We start from the raw sequence: 15,681 nt of genomic DNA on the forward strand, positions 1-15,681 counted from the left end.
GGCCGATACGGGACCATTTTTAAATGACGTATGCCCAGTTTTTGGCACATGTCTTCAAATATGTTACTTAGAAATTGAGGACCATTATCCGATATAACTTTTAGGGGCGCCCCGTATTTTAAAATATATTTATTTAAAATAGAATCGGTAACTAATTTCGCGGAGGCTCGTTTTAAGGGAACAATTTCGGTCCATTTACTAAAATGATCAACCATAACAAGGAGATAGCGACTTTTATTTAACTGACTTTTTGGGAAAGGGCCCAATAAATCGATGCCAATTATTTCATTTGGAAATTCGGATTTAATACTATTTAGAAACCCGGCCGGGCGGAAATTAATATAATTAACTGCTTGACATGTTGGGCAGGACTGGACATACGCCCTTGTTAACTTTTGCAGTTCAGGAAAGTAGACTGCCTCGCGTACGCGTTGGATAGTTTTTCGAATACCAGCATGAGAAGCTAAAGGGCTGTCATGGAGCTCCTGCAGGATATTTAATCTAAGACTAGCTGGGATAACAGGTCGAAATTCGTTGTTGGAATTCGTAGTTTTGTATAAAATAATAGACCATCTATTAGCTCGTAATGGGCCGCCTAATTTCTTATCGCCACAATATCTTGGTGGCTAAAATTTCCAGGATCCTTCAAATACTCATAAATACTTCCAAACTCAGGATCCTTACCCAGTTCGGTTATTACAGTTTCTCGGGAATTTATTGTACACGCTGTCAGCATTGCCATCTTTACGGTATTGCCTTGTTCGTCTATTTTAATCCTTGATAGGGCATCTGCTACGATATTTTCCTTTCCAGGGGTATGCTTGATTACCAGATTATATTCTTGCAGCTTGAGTGCCCATCTTATTAACCTTGGGGATAAATTTTTCCCTGAGTACAATCTAGATGATCGCCGCATGATCAGAGTATACTGTTATCGGCGCCTTTCCAAAATAGACTCGGAAATTTTGCACTGCTAACAGAACTGCAAGTGCCTCTCTCTCGGTCGCGGAATAGTTTCTTTGTGTTTGATTTAAAGTTCGGCTAAAAAATGCAACGGGCTGCTGATTTTGCGAAAGTACCGCTCCTACCGCATAATCCGAAGCATCTGCTGAAATTTCTAAATTTTCATCCTTTTCAGGAAATTTCAACACAGGGGCTTGCGTTAATGCTTGTTTTAATTTTTCGAAAGCACTATTGGCTTCGGCCGTCCACGAGAATCTTGCCTTTTTCCTTTTTAATTTTAACAATGGCTCAGCGATAGCCGCAAAATCTTTTATAAAGGACCTATAATATGAACAAAGTCCTAGAAAAGAAGAGAGCTTCTTTGCCGTGTTTGGAGTCGGATACTTTTGTACAGCGATTATTTTTGATTCATCTGTCTCGATCCCTTTTTGCGATATTTTGTAACCTAAATATTTTAATTCAGGGGCTGCAAATTTGCACTTTTCGACATTAACTTTTAGACCGGCCTCATTTAATAAAGAAAACACCTGTCTTAAATCCTGTATATGTTGGTCGAGATTATCACTAGTAATAATGATATCGTCTAAATAGATAAATGTGGACTTTCCAAGAACAGGTCTTAACACAATGTCCATGCATCGCTGAAATGTTGCCGGGGCGCCTGAAAGGCCAAACGGCATACGCAGAAATGCATAAGTACCAGACTTGGTTATAGAAGCAGTCTTAGGCACGTCCTCAGGCCTCACCCCTATTTGAAAATAACCAGTCGTTAAGTCTAAAGTCGTCATAAATTTGGTTGATTTTATGTTCCTTAAAATTTCTTCTATGATCGGTAACGGATATACCGGATATTTCGTTATGGAATTTAATTTACGGTAATCAATAGCGAATCTCCACCTTTTTGGATGCTCCAAAGGATAATCATTATTTTTCTTACATAAAACCACCGGGCTAGCATAACTACTTGAGATGGGCGTTATGATCTTTTTACGTAGCATATCGGTAATATGCCATTCTATAATTTTTTCCTTATTCTTATCATACCGGTATGGTTTTTAACGAACTGGCAATGCATCTCCGGTGTCAATACTATGGTTAGTAACCTGAGTAAATCCTGGAATATCACTAAATAACGAAGCAAATTCACTTACCACTTGTCGGATTCTATCTTGCTCGTCATTAGGCAGGTGGTCAAGATTTAACCTTGGCGGTTCAACCTTTTCTACACGCACTGGTTTCATTGTCAGCTTAAGGGACGCTTCATTAAAATCCAATGTAGCTTGTGCGTCTGAAAGAAAGTCTATTCCTAAGATTAAATGTGCTTGCAGATTCTTTACTATAAAAAACATCACCTTTACTTGTTCGTCCTTGATACGGATATACAAAGGTACTTTACCTACGCACTTACATTTTTCTCCTTGCGCCGCTAACACTGTTGTATTATCCGCATTATATATGCGGTATTTGCGAAAGTACTTTCTAAAAAACTCCTCTGCCACACAGGAACACTGCGCGCCGGTATCCAGGAGTGCGGTGGCCGGGATATTATTCACCAAGACTTCAATCTTCGGAAGACTCAAATTTTTCACCATTACTGTATTTATCTTGTAGGAAGAGGGGTTTTCGTGGCCTTCGGATTTCCGCACCCTCTCGTCAGCAGAAATCCGTTTTAGTTTAGATTATTTTTCCTTTCCGTGCTTTCCTTCTTTTTCCCCTGGCCTTGAGACTTTTTTCCTGGGTTGCTATTGAACTGTCGACGTTCGCCGGCTGTTTTTGAATTCTCGGGTTTCCTTGCCCACTGATTCGCTTTTTCTCCGTAGCCGTATGCTTGAGTTTGCTGTAGTCTTGGCGTACCAGATTGGTTTCGCTGTTGATATTGGCGTCTTCTTTCGACGTCCGCCGTTCTTCTACTTTCAAACTGGATTGCTAGCTCAAATAACTTTTCCAGTGTAGTCGGATTTCTTAATTCAATAAAGTCTTGCACTTGGGGAAGTAACCTCGGCAAAATCCCTTGAATTATTTCAGGATCCGGACGGTTTCCATACAAGAGCTTGAAAACGTGAATTTTTCTTAAAATAAAGCTCGAGAGGTTTTCGATTCTTTGTTGATATATACTAAAAAGTTCCGTTTCTAATTTCGCACGATCCCTTACAACAGGGAAGGCTTTTAGTAGGGCAGTCTTGAAATTTTCGTAAGTATAGGTGGGACTTCCTGCTTGACCCAAGAGACTTCTGCCGATACATTTGAACCAGTTAAGCGCTTGGCCCCTCAAAGCGCTGGTAGCTAAGGTAACTTTTTGAAACTCGTGCACGGGGTAGAGCATGAAGTGGTCATCCAATTTTTCCAAAAAACTGGTTACCGGTGAGTTTCCATTAAACGTTGCTTCTGGTTTCATCGAAGCGCGCATGGTCTGGACGATGTAACCGAATCCTTCCAGGGCGGCAGCTGGCATTTCTGGATTCTGAGCCGTTTCTGCAGGCAGCACAGGTTCTTCTTGAAACTCGGCCATGGTTATTCTTCTTCGTTGGGCGCCACTATCAGGTTCAATGTTCCTTCTAACTTTCTTCGGGAACATACAAGGACCTGACTCGGAACAGAGAGCTTACTAAAGCTATGTTCACTAATTGTGGTAAGTAGACAGGATACAGACGAAGGGTATACAAAACCCTTTATTTTTCTCTATATACAATAACTTCCGTACTTCGGAATACACTGACCCTCCACTCGGGGTCTAACGTAAAAAAGTATAAAAATAAAACTGAACTCTAATTTAACTTTAGAATAATACACGTGGAAGATTGGCCTTATAATAACAGGAAGCGTATGTAGCACAGAGACTGTGAACACTACAATACGTTTAATTTATCAAGAGGATTAAAACCTCTGGCCTGGAAGGCAAATAGCAACTGCGTAACTTCTAAGTTAAGCGGCCTGCTTCGAACTCACTGCTTCCTCTCTTTCGCTTGGCAAAAAGGCCACACTTAAATACTTGGCGTTCGCCAGACAAACTTTGCATAAAAACCTTCACGCTTATAATTCTGGCCGGAAGTAGAAAATAAGAAGTGATAGTAAAGATTTAAAATAAAATAAACGTTAGTAAAACTTAAGATCCTTACAAGTTTAAATCTTTTAAGATGGCACGCAGAAATTATAAAATTAAAAATATGAAATAAAGAGCAATTATGATCTAAAGGGTATCAAAATTTACAAAAAAAAAAAAAAAAAAAAAAAAAAAAAAGCTTAATATTTATTTGTTTACTTTATTAAACCTTTCTTTCGACGTGCGCATGCGTAAAGCATACATTACGCATAGTCGAAATTAGAAAATTGCAACCAGAAAACTATTTCATGTGTATTCGTGATATTTATAATGATGAATTTGATTTAAATCATATCAAAGACGGAGTACATCGAGATGAAATACTACAGTTAGTGAGGAATTATAAGCCGAATAAAATAAAAACATCTGCCCTGAAGATGAGGATAGTGCTGACAGATCAACTTCCAGTTCATTGCGCGCTGCGACGTGCCCCCCCCCTCTCCCGCAGAGCAGCGCGAAATTGATAAACAGATTTCCGAATTGTTAGAGAAACAAATCACCTCTCTGTCACTTTCTTCATGCCTTTAAACATTTTTTGCAGCAATTCCACTTTTTGTTTGATGGACATTAAAACATGCTTTCGCTTGTAAATCCTTTGATATCTCCAGAAACAGGAACTCTTTTTGACATAATCGAAAGTTCAAGCTTACTTTTTATAAAATTGCTCTAACAGTCCGCAAAAAATAATAAGCTGGATCCAATTAGAAGATTAAGGAACTGATGCTAAAGCAAAGTTTAAAGTTTAAAGAAATTAAACATTTAGCAGTAGTAGCAATAAAAGCTCCCTGAGATATCATGTTGTGCAGACATTGAAGACAATAAAAGATTTTGAACTTAACCAATTTATTAACAGTATAATAAAGAAGAAAAACACAGAAAATAAATTTCAACAATATCAGAGTCTTAGGAAAAATATAATATAACCATCATTCATCAAATAATATTTTTTTACCTGGTCTCCAAAACACTGGCATTCAATACAAACAAAAATGTCCTAAACATTAATCATGCGGCCTAAAAATGAAGCTGGCTACACATTCAATAAGTCCATAATCAATGGTTGAGAAAACACCTGAAAAATTTAAATGAAGTTCTTGAAAGCACTTAAAAACCGGCCTAACTCCGTTTGCACGAGGAATCGCCGCTCACGTATTTTAAATGCCGCCTTTATTGAAGAACATGGATGACGCCCACGGCAGTCACTCATATGGTAGCCTCTGGAACCAAGGAACTTTATTCTGGAACAGCCATCTTATGGATATGAACCAAGGAACTCATTCCGGAACAATCATCCCGCGGACAGGCACCAAGGAACTTTATTCAGAACAGTCATCCCGCAAATCGGAACCAAGGCACTTTAATCACCGGACTGCATGCATCCTTCTGAAGGGGCTGGAAACCGCTCACTCAAGTGCCAGGAAAGCAGGAACTAGAAAGGTTGAGTCAGAGCGACGCGAGATACTTATAGCAGAAGTAGGAATGACGTCATCTCACGGCAAGCAATTAGCTATCGGCACGAATCGGCTTTTCAGATGACGTAACATCACGTTTCGTTTTTGCACCTCAATTAGGTTGAAACAGTCCGTTCTCAACGCAAACAGTGGCAGCAAGAAAAAGAAGTAGAAGTAACTACTATATTACATTAAAATAAGAACTAAACTAAATAAATATTTCAAGGAGGAGGGATGATGCAGTAAAAGGTTTAAAATAAGCTATATTTTCCAACAAATGCCCCCCACATCATCATCTCCGACCTGAAATAAAAACCGAATGCGAGTATCTTTACAATGTTCAAAACAAGAATAAATAAATATCACAATTTCATTCAGAAATTTTTAAGAAAATTTTCCTTTCGGAAAATCTTATCCTATTACTCAAAAAATTTACCATAACAAGAAAGTCCAACATGTTACAAAACAATACAAAGACATATGTATGATCATACACTCAATACATTTACCCAGGGCCCTGGTCACTCATACGACATTCTACACTATACAGTTTTACATTTACAGTCGGTCACAAAAGTATTCGAACACCGGCACTCATTCAGAAAATTTACTTTTCCGTTGAGAAGCAAAATTGTCTCCAGAGTCCATCTTGGCTCAATGGAAAAAAAAAAAAAAAAAAAAAAAGGATGGCTCATGTCAAATTTGGCTAAGTGTAGGAAAAACAGTAGAGAACATGATACTTTTCCTTTGAAAAACAAAAAGGTCTCTGGAGTCCATCGTGGTTCGATGGAAAAAGAAAACAAAAGGATGGCTCATGTCCAAATTTGGCTAGGTGTATGAAAAAAAAATACAACATGACACGCAAAGTGTCGCTGCGGCTCGTCTCGGTTCGCGAAGAGTGAAAACCCAAAACGGTCTGCAGTGTCTATCTTTGTTGGATGAGAAAACAAAAGGATGGCTCATGTCCAATTTATTTAGGTGTGGGAAAAATATAACGTGACCTATCTGGATGAGATGTCTCCAGCGATCCAGTATAGACTTTTTCCCCATCTGCAATAGGTGACATCTATAAACAATTTCATTGAAATCTCCTCGAAATATAAGAAACAGCTAGCTCGTGAAATTGTAAGGTATTCCCAAAGAATTCCACTTCTTGAGGAAGGAAAAACATCTTAGCTGCAGATGAGGTAGAGAGAGAAAAAGCATGTTGCACCATGGAGAGCCCACACGGTTCTGAAGAGAAAACGTGGAATGCTTTTATAGAAAAGAGTTGAAAGTGAAAGTAAAAGCCAAATCGTCTTGGCTGGAAAATTTTCATTTGGTTGCCGACTGGGAAAAAATTTTCAGAGCTCAGAAAAAAATTCTGAGATGTTAAAAAAAAAAAAACTTTTTGTTAATTTTTATCATGTCTTCTATACATGATAAAAATTAACCCTACCCCCTTTTGTCTGGGAATGTTGTCTCACGGTTTCTAAAAATAGACCATGACTCATTCTAGGAATTCTATGTTTTAGAAAGGATGAGTCATGGTCTTTGGGTTTCTCCATTCCAAAGTAAACAAAGTGAAGACAACAATTTAATAGAAAAAAAGGAAGAGTTTTTTTTTCTTTTTTCAAAATTTTTTTCTCAGCTCTGGAAATAATTTTCCCATTCAACAGCCAAGAAATGTTTCCAGCCAATACAATTTCATTTTTACTTTCACTTTGAGTTCATTTCTTATATCTATAAAAACATTTCATATTTCTGTTCAGATCAGTGTGGGTTGTTCAAGATGCAGCAACTCTACTCCATCCCACAACCAGGAAAAAAAGATGTTCTTTCATGAGGACTTCTTTTGGCTTTCGAAAACAACGATGACATGATGATTGTAATATATTTCTGTTCTCATGTCCGATGCTTGAACACAGAATTATTTCCAGAGCTCTGACAATTTTTCCTAGTCCACTCGATGACCCAAATTTCGTATATTTATTTAAGCCACTCGAGTTTCGACTTCCCATCCGTGTGTGCTGTGCATTCAACCTGGACACACATTCCCTGAGCTCTAAGAAAATGTTTCCCCAGCCCACTCAATAGCTGAAATGGATTAAAAACAAATTCTTTCATACATTTTTAAACCTCAAGAGTGTTAGCTGTCATGGAAAGAGCCTTTTTTTCCCCTGAGCTCTAAGAAAATGTTTCACAGCCCACTCAATCGCTGAAATGGATTAAAAATAAATTCTTTCATACATTTTTAAAGCTCAAGCGTGTTAGCTGTTATGGTAAGAGCCTTTTATTCTCTGAGCTCTAAGAAAATGTTTCCTAGCCCACTCAATCGCTGAAATGGATTAAAATAAATTCTTTCATACATTTTTAAAGCTCAAGAGTGTTAGGTGTCATGGAAACAGCCTTTTCTTTCCACAGCCCACTCAATCGCTGAAATCGATTAAAAACAAATTCTTTCATACATTTTTAAAGCTCAAGCGTATTAGCTGTCATCGAAAGGGCCTCTTTTTTCCAGCCCACTCAATAGCTGAAATGGATTAAAAATAAATTGTTTCATACATTTTTAAAGCTCAAGCGTGTTAGCTGTCATGGAAACTGAAATTTATGTCATGGTTTGTGTCTCACACGTCGTCAACGGTATGATTTGAGGTGAAAATTGAAAACCCGGTATGAAAAATCTCTTTAACTTCACTTTAGAAGAAGGTGTGGGATAGAGAGATTCCGTCATGGGAAAATGTCTTTCAATATCATGGAAAATGTCTTTCAATGTCCGTCATGGGATAATGTCTTTCTATATCATGACATCTCCTTTCAAATAGGATTGAAGGATTTTTCTTAAACTATGTTGAAATCTTGATGCATATAAACCACGGATGGGAAATTCTGATCCATGGATGGATCATCTAATTTCGCTAGAACCTGATAAACGGTTGCTGATGAAATCCAAACGAGGGGCCCTAGCTTTTCAAAAGGGAAACATTTTCCCCTAAACGGAGGAAGGATTTCTATTCTGTGAGACATTAAGAAGTGGGAAAAAAACTTGTGTTCACAGAAGCTCTTTCTAGAAGAGTGGTCCTGGGTCCAGATGAGGTAGAAAGAGAAAAAGCATGTTGCACCTTGGACAGCCCGCTCGGTTCTGAATAGCAAACGTGGAATACTTTTATAGAAAAGCGTTGAAAGTGAAAGTAAAAGCCCAATTGTCTTGGCTGGAAAATTTTGACAGGTTGCCGACTGGGAAAAAATTTTCAGAGCTCAGAAAAAAATTCTGAGATGTAAAAAAAAAAAAAAAAAAAAAAAAAAAAAAAAAAAAAAAACTTTTTGTTATTTTTTATCATGTCTTCTAGACATGATAAAAATTAACCCTACCCCCCTGTCTGGGAATGTTGTCTCACTGTTTCTAAAAATAGACCATGACTCATTCTAGGAATTCTATGTTTTAGAAAGGATGAGTCATGGTCTTTGGGTTTCTCCATTCCAAAGTAAACAAAGTGAAGACATCAATTTAATAAAAAAAAAGGAAGAGTTTTTTTTTTTTTTTTTTAATTTCAAAATTTTTTTTCTCAGCTCTGGAAATATTTTTCCCATTCGACAGCCAAGAAATATTTCCAGGCAATACGATTTCATTTTTACTTTCACTTTCAGTTCATTTCTTATATCTATAAAAACATTCCACATTTCTGTTCAGATCAGTGTGGGTTGTTGACGATGCAACATCTCTACCTCATCCCACGACGAGGAAGAAAAGTTGTTGTTTCATGAGGAATTGTTTTGGCTTTCGAAAACCACGATGGCGTGATGATTATAATATATTTCTGTGCTAATCTGTGGGGGTTGTGGAAAATACATTCTCGGTACGCAAACCTCCACCCAGGAAGAACAGAAATGTTTTAAAAGGAATACTTTAGCCTAACTTTTGAAAAAAAAAATGATCACAGGGCTGTTGGGATAAGATTGAGAACCCATGATGATGTTGTGCGATGGGGCTAATCTTTTTTACTTAAACGGATCTTCTTCTAAACATCCAAGGTATGATTGTTTCCATAGATGAAAGAAAACAATACCTTTTTTTCTTTTTTACAAGAAAAGTATCCTCAATAATGTTGTTGAAAAGATTAAAGCGATATTTTCTCATGGAACTATTGGACCGCTCGTCTATGGTGTTGTCGGAAGGGATATCGCATTCAATCCCTTTTTACCGACTCACAAATCACGAAAGGAGTGGCCTTCCAGCATCCAGTGCACCCAGCTTCCCTTACACAGTTCCGTGAAGGAGGCTCGTGGGTATTGAATTCTATTTCTGTGTGTTGTTTCTCAAAGACCCACAGGATGAAATCCATCTTCCTCCCTCGCGATTGACTAAAAGAATTCCTCTTCTTGAGAAAGAACATCCTAGGTCTAGAGGAGGTAGAGAGAGAGAGAGAAAGCATGTTGCACCTTGGACAGCCCGCACGGTTCTGAACAGAAAACGTGGAATACTTATATAGAAAAGTGTTGAAAGTGAAAGTAAATCGCGTTGGCTGGAAAAATTTCTGTTAGCTGTCGACTGGGAAAAAAATTCTCAGAGCTCAGAAAAAAATTCTGAGTCGTGGAGAAAAAAAAAAGAAAAAAAATTATATAATATATATATTATATAATATATATATTATATAATATATATTATAAATACTTTTCGTTAATTTTTATCATGTCTTCTAGACATGATAAAAATTAACTCTACCCCCTTTTGTCTGGGAATATTGTCTCATCCTTTCTAAAAATAGACCATGTATACCAATATACTACAAACGGACTTGAACGCCTGTTTTCAGTATGTAGCTATACAAATTTGAAGGTAAAATAAAATAAAAAAGACATCTTTTTGGGGGAAAGGGAGTGAATTTGTATAGGAATATACTACAAACGGAATTTAAGGCCTGTTTTCAGTATATAGCTATACAAATTGGAAGGTAAAAAAAAATAAAAAAAGACATCTTTTTTTTCGGGGGGGAAGGCAGTGAAATTTTATACGAATATACTACAAACGGACTTTAAAGCCTGTTTTGAGCATACAGCTATACAAATTGGAAGGTAAAAAAATAAAAAAGACATCTTTTTGCTGGGAAATTAAGTGAAATTGTATAGGAATATACTAAAAACTGACTTTAATGCCTGTTTTCAGTATATAGCTATACAAATAGGAAGGTAAAAAAATAAAATAAAGATATCTTTTTTGGGGAAAAAGAGTGAATTTGTATAGGAATATACTACAAGAACATCAAGAAAAGAACATCATGGGTCCAAGAATTGAAACTGAAAGTCCAAAAACAAAATGTTAACGACTGGGAAAAAATTTTCAAAGCTCAAAAAAAATTTTGAATTGGAAAAAAAAAAAAAAAAACCTTCCCCCTTTTTCTATCTTAATTTGATGTCTTCATTCTTTTGACCTTGTAGAAAGTAAAAAAGTGAAGACATCAAATTAAGAAAGAAAAAAGTAAGGATTTTTTTTTTTTATGTGGAAATTTTTCCAGAGCTCTGAGAATTTTTCCCAGTCGGTTTCGAGAAGCAATTCGTTAATGTATTTAAACCACTCGCGTTTCAGCTTCAGATCTGTCTGTGCTGTGCACTCAACGTGGATACGCGCTTCTCACTCTCATGGGAAGGAGCTTCTGTGAAGGTATGTCAACATTTTTTTCTTACTCTTTTGTATTTTATAGACTACAAATATTTATTGAGTCACCCATTTTATAAAAATGTATTCTAATTTCCTTTCAATACTTTGAGGTAGGGTAATGCTTTCCCCCTGCTACTGTTTTTGTTTTTCAAGGCTAGAAATGTTTTACTCAATAGCCGTTTTTATAGAAAACATGCTGTTATTCCGTATACTGATATATTTTGTGAAATTTTAACAAATGACTTTCAACAAGGCAAGATCATGTGATCCTTAACTAACTCATCAGTCAGGATCAACGGATCACGATTGTTCCATCGTGTACTGATATATTTTGTGAAATTTTAACAAATCCTTTTCAACAAGGCAAGATTATGTGATCCGCAGCTGGCTAGACCCGTCAGTGTAATCGGATCACGATTGTTCCATCATATACTGATATATTTTGTGAAACTTTAACAAATTCCTTTCAAGAAGCCAAGATCTCGTGATCCACAGCTGGCTAGACCCGTCAGTATAATCGGATCACGATTGTTCCATCCTATACTGCTATATTTTGTGAAACTTTAACAAATTCCTTTCAAGAAGCCAAGATCTCGTGATCCAAAGCTGACTCCATTAGTCAGGAAAAACGGATCACGATTTTATCAATCGTATACTGATATATTTAGTGAACTTTAACAAATCCCTTTCAACAGGGCAAGATCTCGTGATCCATAGCTGGCTAGAGCAGTCAGGATCAACGGATCACGATGGTTCCATCGTATACTGATATATTTTGTGAAACTTTAACAAGGCAAGATCTCGTGATCCACAGCTGGCTAGACTAGTCAGGATTAACGGATCACGATTTTATCAATCGTATACTGATATATTTTGTATAATAATGATAATAATAATAATAATAATAATAATAATAATCCCTCCTTTTTTCTTTATTAATTTGATGTCTTCACTTTTTTACTTTCTACAAGGTCAAAAGAGTGAAGACATCAAGTTAATAAAAAAAGGAAGGGTTTTTTTTTTAGTCCAAAGGGGCATTGTCCCGAAGGACTATTAGTTTCGTTTGGGCGTTTTGCGTCGACAACCCTAGAATGTTCGATTCACTTTTCAAAATAACGCATTTACCCTGATCCAATCTCACCTCCTCTTCGCTCTCTTATCTTTATCCACACTCTCCTCCTCCTCGCTCTCTTATCCTCCTCCTCTCTCTTATCCTCCTCGCTCTCCCATCCTCCTCCACTCTCTCATCCTCCTCGCTTTCCCATCCTCTTCCACTCTCTAATCCTCCTCCTCTCTCTACTCATCCACACTCTCTCATCCTCCTCTCTCTTGTCCTCCATTTCCATATAGTTACCATTTCCCGTTGTATGAAACAATAGAATAGTAATCATTTTCAATAAAACGGTAGTCAAGCAACCGCAGTAAGAACAAACCATTGAAATAGACCTTAGTAAAAAAAACTATTGTAAAAATCATTTGTATTGAAAAACAATTATCATATCATTAATCACAATCAAAGTCCTTCGGGGACAATGCCCTTTTGGACGTAATCCAAAATCTGAATTCTTTCAGATTTTTTTTTTTTTTTCAATCTCATAATTTTTCCTGAGCTCTGAAAGTTTTTTCCCAACTGATCTCATTTCGTTTTTTCACTTTCACTTTCACTTTTCCTCTTTTCTATAAAAGCATTCCGTGTTTCTGTTCAAAACTGTGTGGGCTGTTGAAAAGGCAACAAGTCTCCCTCTCTCTCTGCCCAAATCTGGAACCCATAATGTTCTTAAGAAGAATTTTTTCAAAATCTCTTACGATTTCTGAACTTTAGACAAATATAATGTTTCTTTTCGTATTTCGAAGCTATTAGATGGATCCAAGAAGGCGATTCGAATGGAATGATTTGTGAATTTGGAACATGTCACCCGTTGAAGATTTGAACGGGAAACTCTATCCTTTGAGTCGATCCTAGAACGCCCCGAGTGCCGACATCGTTCTAGGATAACAATGTTTTTTGAAATCTCTTCCGGCTTTCTTCCACACAGAAATGGTTTTCATGAAAGGTGTGTCCTCTTTCCCATTCCCTTTTTAAGTAGTATTTGTTCAAAGTGTTGTTTTTAAACACTTTTTAGTGAAACAGTGTATCGTTTTTCTGTGTGTCATGAATTTATTAAAAAAATGTCAATGCCCAATTTTTATGGCTATGGATCCGACATGATTCCTATGTTTACTTACTATATGTTTTAGAGGAGATCCTCTCTTAAACATGAATTTCCTATGATTAAGAGTTGAAATGATTTTCCCAGAGGCATGATGCTTTTTAAACATGCGTGTGTATGTGTTGTAGGGTTAGTTTTTGTCTCTTACGAGCTAGTCTGGATGTTCTCCACAGGATGTATTTTGGATATCTTCTCCACACTCTCGTGGTCGTTGAAATCTCGTGATCGTTCAAGCGAAAAGGGTTCATTTATTATTTTGGACTCAAGTGATTTCCGTTCGGCAGATCTAGATTTCCTCCATGAGAGCGACAAGTCCAAATCATTTCAAAGCTGTTTGTAAAACCCATTCGCTTCTACAGCTACGAGGAAATTGAACAATGCTGATCTAAAAAGCAGAATGTCTGTATACGTATCACGTTGAGAGACTCCTTTCTAAAGGATCTCAGAGAAAATGGGACACATTCTTGAAAAACAAAATTGAAAAAAAACGTGTCGTGTTTCGCAAAGGATGAAGCAGGCTCATGTAGTGAGATGTTGCTGGAAAATACTGTTTTTTTCTTAGAAAGTTGAAAAAATTGAAAATAGTAAGACACAGTTTCTTGTTTTGAAAATTAGTAGAAGGGTCATTTTGAGATGACTGGAAAATATTTTCTGAGAGATTTGAAAAAAATTTTAAAAAAATGTATATATTATATAATATATATATTATAATATATATATTACATAATATGTATTTTAAAATATATATTACATAATATATATTATATAATATATAATATATATTATAAATACTTTTTGTCCATTTTTATCATGTCTTCAGACATGATAAAAATGAACGACATCTCCCTCTTTTCTTTGACACCTCTCTCAACCTATCTCGTCCTGTTTCTCAAATAAAGAACATTCCTTTCTCTTGAAAATTTAATTTCTTTAGAAACCTAAGACAACAGGTTGTAACATCCTTCGAACCAAAAGGAGAGTAGAGTTTATTTTTTATAATGTCTAATAAAAACAAAACACGGGAAGCGATCCAACACGGGTTCACCACTTTTTCCTAAAGTCGAACACCGGGTCTCCATTGTTCTGAGCGGGAGACCCATTCTTCACCCGCAGACCAACACGGATGCTGTAAACTTTCTCCCATCAATCGTTACAGCTATGAAATGAAACGTCAAAACAGTAGACGCTTTCCAGAGTACGGACAATTTGTTCAGAATCTACGTCAACTACGTCATAAAAGTCAACGGACTGAACGGAAACGAAACGGGAAAGACTTTCATAGATCACAGAGAGTTTATTCTTAAAAATAGGGGGAAGTCTCGTCGATCAAGTCAGTTGGAAAAAAAATGTCTAAGAGCTGTGAGAAAAAGGTTGACCTACCTTCACAGAAGCTCTTTCTAGGAGCGAAAAGTGTGTATCCAAGTAGAATACACAGTTCAGAACAGACTCATGTCAAGTCGAAACTCGAGTGATTTCAATATACAAGTATAAATTTGTTGTAGTAACTCTTTAAATAGGTCTCATTTGACTCATCGAATCGAGGGGAGAAAAATTCTCAGAGCTCAGGATAAATTTCTATGTTTAAGAGAGAGACGTGTTGCCTTTTCAACAGCACTCACAGTTATGAACAAAAACGTGGAAAAACTTTTATAGAAAACAGAAGAATTGAAAGTGAAAGTGAAAAAACGAAATCGGATCGGCTGGGAAAATTTTTGAGCCGAGAAAAAGTTTTGAGTCAGATAAAAAAAAAAAAAAAAAAAAAAAAAAAAAAACTCTTCCTTTTTCTTTATTAATTTGATGTCTTCACTTTTTGACTTTCTACAAGGTCAAAAGAGTGAAGACATCAAATTAATAAAGAAAAAGGAAGAGTGTTTTTTTTCTCAATCTTAGAATTTTTTCTGAGCTCTGAAAAATTTTTTCCCAGCCGATCCCATTTCATTTTTTGACTTTCACTTTCAACTCTTCTCTTTTCTATAAAAGAATTCCACGTTTTTGTTCAGAACAGTGTGGGCTGTTGAAAAGGTAACATGTCTCCCTCTCTCTCTCTACCCAAATCTGGAACCCATGATGATCTTAAGAAGAATTCTTTAAGAATCTCTTACGATTTCTGAACTTTAGACAAGTTGAATGTTTCTTTTCGTATTTCGAAGCTATGGATGGATCAAAGAAGGCGATTCCAATGGAATGACTTGCGAATTTGGAACATGTTACCTGTTGAAAACATTTGAGGGGGGGGGAAGTATATCCTTTGAGGCTATACTAAACATGAGTTTTCTGTAGAGAATTGAAATACGTTTCCCAAAAGACAGAATGATTTTTTTA

The sequence above is a fragment of the Stegodyphus dumicola genome, chromosome 10, assembly GCF_044657685.1.
Source record: "Stegodyphus dumicola isolate Sdum_Otavi_A_Nest chromosome 10, ASM4465768v1".
NCBI lineage: Eukaryota > Metazoa > Arthropoda > Arachnida > Araneae > Eresidae > Stegodyphus > Stegodyphus dumicola.